Genomic DNA, 8,907 nt, shown 5'->3' on the forward strand with positions numbered 1-8,907 from the left:
AGCATCAAGTCCAGCCCATGACCAAACACCACCTTGTTAACTACATCATGGCACTGAGTGCCACATCCAAATTTTTCTTAACTCCAGGGATGGTGACTCCACCCCATCCCTGGGTAGCCCAGATTAAAATGTCTTCTTATAGACAATCCAGACTGAAATATCCCCGTCTGAATTTTCACATTATATATTCCCTCTGTTTTATTTTCTTACTTCATACTTCCCCAAGCAAATTTCCAACCTTTCAAGACCTTCACACTTTTGACATTTGTTCTCCTTACTTTGAGAGAGACTATCATTTAGGGTGGTTCTTGCTACAATAACTGGCATGTATAATCAAATTTCAGACTAATAATAGTAAAATATCACTTTGTTTCAGACTTTTCATCTGTCAATATTTGTAGACTTTTTCATAAATGTGAAAATCATTCCTGTGCAGGCAAGCTATGCAGTCCTCTGGTGAACCATTGTGTTTCACTAATTTGGGAGGGGCAGGGGGAGTTTACGAAAGGCAGTAGCTGTATGATGGCTCTAAGGGGAAAAGAATTTTTTTTTTTTTTAAGTGAATGTTCCTCTTGAGCTTTCTACACTTGAAACTCTAAAAAACACTCTGATTAGTGGTAGGTGCTGAGTAAATTTTGGCTTACAGATATACCATGGACCAGTTTTGAATGGCACTTGCAGGAAACACCATGGCAATGGACATAGAAGTCATGCTTTTCACTTCTGAGATCTGTTGACCTGTGGCCTTTAGGTCAAGGTCTCCTGCTGACAGACTACACTGCAAATGTTGAATTTGTGGGCAGCTTCTCAGGCAACCTGTGCTAGGCTGCTGTTTCCTGCCTGTTGGACAGCAGCAGTGAGAGCTACTTTGTGTGGAGGTCTGCGATGCTGGAGATTCAGTAAATTCAACTTGCTTCCCAAGAGGACTTTGGGAGGGTCATAGACCATCTTCAGTACTTTGTCCTATTCAAATGTCTGTACAGAAAATCATTATAGATCAATCTTCCTAAGGTCTCAGAATCCTGACCCCTCTTATCAGCAGAGTGTGAACAAAAACTTCAAAGTGTTGAAGATAGAAGGAAATTGGATTTGTGCCTGGATAGGACTAGACTAGCTTACAAGATGCAATGGAAATATACCTGCCAGGAGGAAAAAGGTCATTTGTTCAGACTTAGAATTCCTGTGATGTACTTAACTGGGTGAAAGTTTTTTTCTTTGAATTGTCTTTTGTATTCAAGGTAGTGCAGACTGCTGTGAATTAATGAATTAGAACTGCAGCACCTATGTAAGCAAATGTAGCTCCAGTTATACATTTGGCAAAAACTTGCATCCTACAGCAAGTACAACTTGTCTACAGCAAGTTGAAACTGTTATGAAACACAGAGATGTTTGATTTTGGTCTAGAATGTATTGCCCTCCAAAACTGTCATGTAGACTTAAATATCTATCAAGAACCAGTGGCAAGCATCACATTCTCCTAATGTTTCCTGAATATACACCTTTATTAGATAAAAGTTTATTATATAATGCCAAATATATTGTAATAAAATATTCTAGCTAAATCTGAACCCACAGCAGCCCACCATTTTACATTTCTTATGTATTTTCCAAAACTATTAATAATTTAATCTGTACTCTTATGTAAGCTTTACAAACTTATCCAAAATTATCAAGAGAATATTGCTTACATTGGATTATAAGTAAATAGGTTTTGTAGGAAAAAGCAAAGTTTAGTCAATTAACTATTCACATACTAATGAGGATTTCCCTCAAATTTGTCAGCCAGAGTTTTTTAAAATAAAAATCTTCCAACCCATTGTTTGTAGGGTTAACCAGGCCTATTTTTTTTCACACCAGCATAGACAGATACTAGATTTTTCCTGTGGCTCTGTCCTTCCTGTGTCTCCACACTGTACCCTCTTAATGACTCCACTGAAATGAGTTAATGATGTTGGTCAAGAAAGAAATCTGAGGGAAAGTATGGCTGCTTTTTATCTACTGGTTATGACCCCCATCACTTCCAGCTGGCAGAGCCAAATGCAGAGTGGGGCCATGGTTTTGCTTATCTCTGAGAAGTAAAATACAGTTTTGTCTATAATGTGGTCAAAAAGCTTGCACTAGTCCTTACCTTAACTATTAGCCTGGAAAAGGCTTCTTCCCAAGCCATTGTAATAACAGCAGAAACTGCATGCAGAACCTCAGCTCTTACTCTTGAGCACTTCAGAGAAATGCATTAGTTAATTACTAACTATTATTACTGCCAGCTGGTACATGGTTAAGTTTATTTTACTACAGTCTGCTGTGGAATAATTCTGTTCCATGGTATGCAGATGTTTTCCTTAAATCTGAGAAGCTCTGTATAGAGGCAAACACATTGGCTGTTTTTAAAGGGAGGTTCTTTTGTGAATCCTTATTTCTCAGCTATATCTCTCATCTTTCCTGTTACCTACCCATTCTCCCACTGTCTGTGAACTTAGTGCTCCATTCTGTGTCTGCCTTCCAGTACCTACAGACTGCATAACACAGGCAACAGGAGCCGCTTCATGCTCTTGCAGAGGTGGCCCTTATAGGAACATCTCCATTTTACGGTCTCCAACACACTCATTGCAGCACTAAATGCTGAAAAGGCAAAACCTGATTCTTAGCTTTACCTCTATCACATAAGAGACCTGATTTACCTATTTCAATAACCATAACAGCATCTGTGCCTTTCATCTGAAGGATATCAGTGTGATAAAAAGCTGGTATGAGTAATAAGTTATCCAGTTTAATGGTCAAGTTGGGTTGGAAAAAAATAATTTCAAAGGATGCCAAAGCATACCATTTACCTCAAGCTAAAATGTTTTATTGTTTCTTCTAGATTCATAAGATCAATTTCTTTTTAATTATAAATTTTATTTGTGTTTTTAAAACACAATGTTTTGATTTATATAAATATTTTTTCTGATGGAATTCTCTGTGGGAATTACTATGATAAACTTCAAGTAGACATCTTCAAATGACACGTTTACTTATTTCCATAATATACAATAAAAGCATTTGCTTGGTTTTATTATCCTGTCTTATTGTAAATATTTCTACAATCATCATCCCAGCCAGTATTTATGAACTAGTTAGAAATTACTTGGACTCAATAGCAGCTGCATTCTACTAAATGGATGCAATTTAAATGAGACCCCTTCAATTTAAGAACTGCTTTTCACCTTTCTGCTGAGAATCTCACAGAAGTAAAGTTTGTCATACCGCATCCTCTTTTAACCTGAGAGAAATTTATGCCCCTTATATTTAATTTGTATGAAATGAAATATTTTGTAATGCAGTAGTTGCTAAATAAATTCTTTTAATGATGTAACACATTCATAATGATAAATTTAAAAAATGTAAATATATTTCATACAAAAGTTCAGAGAAAGGTGTGGGACAATGGTAAAGAAAATCCACAAGTGTGTTTAGAATGAGGTAGCAGAGATTTTTACTTCCAGTTTTGTCTGATTGTATAAAAAAGCAGAAACAAGAACTTTTCTCAGTATTTCCCTCCTTTCTCTGCCTCGCCCTACTTTACAAACCTCAAAACCTTAAATTGATTTCTAGTTGTAAATAAACGAAATCCTGATGGATTACACAGTGGCAATTAGAACAGGGAATGCAGTGAAGTTTTAGCTTTAAAAAAGACCCAACCAAGTAAATTTTGTCTCTATGGCTTTAAAGTTTTGAGAGTGCGTGCGTGTGCCTATGTGTGTGTTAAGGAATTCTGTATTGGTATTGGGTTGCTAAATTGTTCATAATTGAGCATTTATGAACACTTGGTATATATGGAGTTTTTGATTTATGAAATGGGCCCAGTGGTCAAAAGATATATGATTTGTTTCAGTAATATATTTGTCTGGTGGCACCTGATCTATGAATCAAGAGAGTGATTTTCCAGTCAGGCAAGTGCTTTGAGAGTAAGACTGATTTATAAGTGTAGAAAATAATGGATTGCTCATGTGCCTGATTTATAAGTAGCATTACTGTCATACAGATGGTTTGAAACTCAATACTTTATATGTTGGATGTAAATATCTATTTTATTAATAAAAGCAGACTGATTTATGTGACTGATTTGTAAATCTTTATTCCAGATTTTAGCAGAAGTCATGCTCTGATATACATTATTTCTCAAACAGGCTATTTTCCAAGGTCCAAATTTTGTAACCACAGTTTAGCTTATTGATATTTACTTTGCATTCTTCTCGCTTCATGTTCTTACCAAGATGAATTACTTTCTTTGTACTTTTTAGGGTACTGCTTTGATGAATGTTGTAAATGGGTGGTTTTCTATCACTTCACACCTTCTCTCCTAGTGATGCTTTCTGCACAGCCTTCATATTTGTCAATTATTTCTGACCTCTGTTTATGTCTGAATGCCATTTCAAGAGCATCTAGTGCTTTTTCTTAGTAGCTGCATACAAATTACCACAGCAAACTAATGAATGGATAGAAACTGTAGCCAAGGCTTGATAATACTTCACAAATCTGTTAGTGGCTTGGGAATTTGGGCTATAAACCAAGTACTTTGAGATAGTATGCTTTCAGTTGCATAATTAAATGGAATAAATTTGTTCCATCTGAGATCAAAAGGAAAAGGTGCCCATAAGGTAGATCTTTCTGCAGTTTTTAATCAGTGTTGGATTATATCTAAAATGTATTTGTAGTATTTAATCTTTTTTTCCCTCTTCATACTATTCCTCCATTGAGGACTTTCACAAAGTCAATTTTCATCAATGGAATTCTTGAATAAAGAGCAAAAATGGTTTTTTTATATTAAAAAAAAGGAGAAGCTTTTAACTGAAAATGATACAGCAGATTTGAGTCCATTTTTGGGATAGCTTCAAAAATATTAGTAATTTGGAAGCCTACAAGCAGTACTTTACACAAACAGTGCCTGATTGAGCTATTCATAGTGGGAATTCAGATCCTTATTGAAATGCTTACTATTGGTCATCTGGCTTTGTTTGCTATTTAATGGTTTAATCTTCACAGAGTCTCAACAAACAGCTTACTTTAATGAGTTGTGATTACAGTCTTGACAAACATATGCAGGAATCAAAACTCAAGCTTACTAATTTGTGGGGGAATACTGCCAGAAAGAGGGGGGGAGAGTTTGGATCAGCATTGGATCGCTGGATATGGAGCATTGCAGCAGTGCATTGAGGCCCTGACTTAGCCTGTCCATTACTTTGCAAGGCAACTGTCAATGAGAAAAAGGAACAGTTCAAGGATATGAATAACCCAGATCACTTTCACTTTAAAGTTAGGGACAGATCTCAATGTACTCTACATGGGATGCAGCAGGCCATGAGAGAGAAAATTGGAGCTATGCCCCTTCAGTCACTGGTTAAATTCTTGACTGTTTGAAGAGATACCCCAGTTAGTACACAGCTTATTTGGAATTTAATGCACAATGAAGGTGGGGAAAGAGCGAGCAAGATTGTCATGGAGTAAAGCCAATGGAAAGACTCAGGAATGCACAACCTTGCAGGGGCTGTCATACAATCATATCATGACTATTGGTCATATCCTTGACCTGTAGAATTTCAATGGATAAGATAAATGCATGTAGATAGAGAAGAATTCTGGAAGTCCACAGCAATGCAGTGTCTAGGCCAAGGCACACAAATATCTCAGTTCTGTGATAAAAGGATGTTCAAAGATTTGTGATTAAAACTTTGTTCATGTTCTCCTTTTCTAGTCTTCAGTCACTGCATTTCAAACAACATGAACCACAATAAACTGTAAAGGGTTTTGTGTGGCAGAAGCTTTAAGCAGATCTTATGTTAATTAGAATAAGCTAGAGTAGCTTCAGATCTTGTAAAGACCATCATTTTTATGATCAAATTCATGTTGAAGAGATTCACTAACAGCACATTAACTCATTGTAAAAGATCTGATAAAGTTTAGATGAGCTACACAATTGACTATATTTCTTGGAACATTAATTATAATTTAAACTTTAATATGCTTACAACTGTTACTTTGAGAATAAAAGGACAATTTAAAATGACAAAACATTAGGTTTTTATGGATTGTGCTTCATTTACACTACCATATTTTTAAGTTATTGTGGGATTAGATACTGTAACTTCAATTTATAGCTGGCTGGAAAATTTCTGAGGGTTTTTGCATACTGAAAATTTGAAGCTGGAGAAAATATTTAGCAATAATTTTCTCAAATCCTGCATTTAAGAAACTCACTCTGTGCTGTGAAAGCTGGAGGGAAATATTTTGGTCTGACTGAAATCTGAACATGTGGTTTCACAAATCACAGAAAACTGGAGTTTGGTACCAAACTGGTCTCCAGCATTAGCACATAGAAAGAGTTCTGTTATCTTGAAAGTCCTGGTAAGCTTGGTTTGGGCTTTCTCTCTGAACTGCAGTAGGCATGCCACTTTGTTTCTACCTCAGCCTTGCCCTCATCTGTCCTTTCATGTATATGCAGAAGCCCTATCCAATGACTCAGGCAGAAGAAATGGGTAAATATAATCAAACTATAATTTCAGACCTAGTGCAGTAGATTTGGTGAAGGGGATTTGTGTTCAGTTATCTGAGATCATATATTTTCTGTTTGATTTAAAAAAACTGGTTTAGTCAATTTTGAAATGCTAGAATATTTTTATTTGTGTGTTTACAGACATATTCTGTATTTTCACCTTTTCTCTTTCAAGTTTCTGCTCTAATGCATCAGAAAACCCCTCAGAATTTCTTATAGGACAAGAGCAATGACTGACTACAAGTTTTACCTCCAGCTGTTTCACAAGTGTTTGAGTAGGCAAAAGGCTTTGAATTCACACATTGAGTTACAGCTCTGGTGTCTATACAGTTACCCTTAAGTACCTGTAGTAGATTTTTTTGGATTCTGAATCTTAAAGGACATTTTGGATTCTCAGCTAGCATAAACCATTGATGACTAGAGCCTCCCAGCATTTACACCAGTTCTTTGTTAATTTCACTGATGTTGCCTTCTCATTTCACCCTTTACACACACAACCACTTTAATGGTATTATGTAATTGCCTGAGCACTTCTGTCAATTTCTCACTTTTTATTTTTAACATTTCAAGAAATAAATATGCACACAGTATGTGACTGTTTTGTCTTCCTTCCCTTTCCTTAAAAACTTTTGTTTACTGCCCATTGTCTTGTTGTGAATATAGTGTATGAATTTATCAGAATTACCAGAATGTTCCTCACAGCTGTAACTCTTACATTCTGCTCCAGTACCATTTGTCATGAGCCTTTTTAAAGATGAAATTAATGAAAAACATCACTGGATGAATTACTCAGTTCTGAGTGTGTGTGTCTGTGTGCATCTAGGACTTGGGAGGAGAGACCTTTTGGAAATATCTACTGTTGGCAAGCCACAAAATTTCCTACTAACACAAGGAATCTTACAAATGTGACTAACAAGTGAGCATAATGTTGTTTGTACAGTGTGTCACATTCATTTTATGGGAGCTTGTTTCCTCTGTCGTAGAAACATAGTCCCTACACTATTAACTCTTTTTCTGATGACTAGATCTTTGTGTTTAGGCCCTCTCTTTAAAGTAAAGTTTGGCAGTAAAAGTCTTAGTTGTGATCTCTTGGAATATTAAGATAGATATTGCAGCTCTGTGGTAACAAACATCCTGGCTTTGGTAAAGAGCATGGAACCACTGGAAAGAAACAAAGCTGGCAGAGTGGTAACCAGGATATAATTCCTTCTGTGTCCTCTCATTTGAAGGCCTCATTTCCTTTCTGCAATTGAATCAGCAGGGATAGAGATCCATGAAAGTAAACCATGAATACTGGGACAGAAATGAGCAACAAAATTGCAGTTGAAGCTCTAAGGTTTGGCTCCTATCTAAGGCCAAACACAGAACCCTGCCTTGTTTTTCTATTTTACCTAAGTGGTTTTTGCCCATTTTTCCTCTACACGTTTGCTTGTATTTTGAACATCAAGCTGAGCGCATTAGCAGCAGGATACTTTGCATTGTTAAACTGCATCACAGTTACTGGGATCCAAGCCCCAGGCTCTGCAGTGGCCACCTAGGAATTGCATATTGCTAAAAGAGCATAATGACCAATGGAGTTTAAATAACACGGCTATTGGACTACAGCATATGCAATTCCAAATTAATTTCTGACAAAACTGAACCCCAAACAGTGTTGAAATACTGAATTCTTATACTCCACTGTGTTGAGCTGCAACGGAAGTCACAAATTTAAATATTCAGAGAAATATTAAGAGCTTTCTTGGAAAGTTCATTGACTACAGTAGTTAAACCCTGCTGTGAAACACAAAATATGTAACATGTTAAAGCAATGCTTGCCCTTTGAAGGGTTGTGATGTACAAAATTGTGAACTGTTACTCTAAAGCAGGGGAAGTTGCTTTAGAGCTTTAATGCAGGTTTTGGTGTAGGGTTCTGGAAGAGGTTACTGGGAGGTTTTAGCTTCAGGTGCTTACACTAGCCCTCTGTGGGAGACTGCCAACCCCACAGTGTGGTCAGCACAATGTTCTCATGCATAACTCAGACAACTTAAAAATGAGGTGCTCAACCTTGGATGCCATAGCATGAGATGACACCATTGAGATATAGTCATGTATTTTTTCCTGCTGTTCTCCAAGGATGACTGCTCAGTAAAATAATGTTATAAATTGCAACAGCATTATTTCCTACAGCTCAGCTCCTAAATCCATCCTTAGTTTCATTTTAGTTACAACTCCCTGGCTTTCTTTATAACACAGTCTGAAGAACTGAGATGCTGAGTCTGTGAGATGACAAACTGGGGAAGTGCTTGAATAAGACGGTTTCTTTAAGTATTCTAGGTTATATTTGTAGATGCACTCTTGTTTCTATAAAAAAGGCTGAGTTTTTGTTTTGGTTGCTT

The sequence above is a fragment of the Molothrus aeneus genome, chromosome 2 (genome assembly GCF_037042795.1).
Source record: "Molothrus aeneus isolate 106 chromosome 2, BPBGC_Maene_1.0, whole genome shotgun sequence".
In the NCBI taxonomy this organism is placed as follows: Eukaryota; Metazoa; Chordata; class Aves; order Passeriformes; family Icteridae; genus Molothrus; species Molothrus aeneus.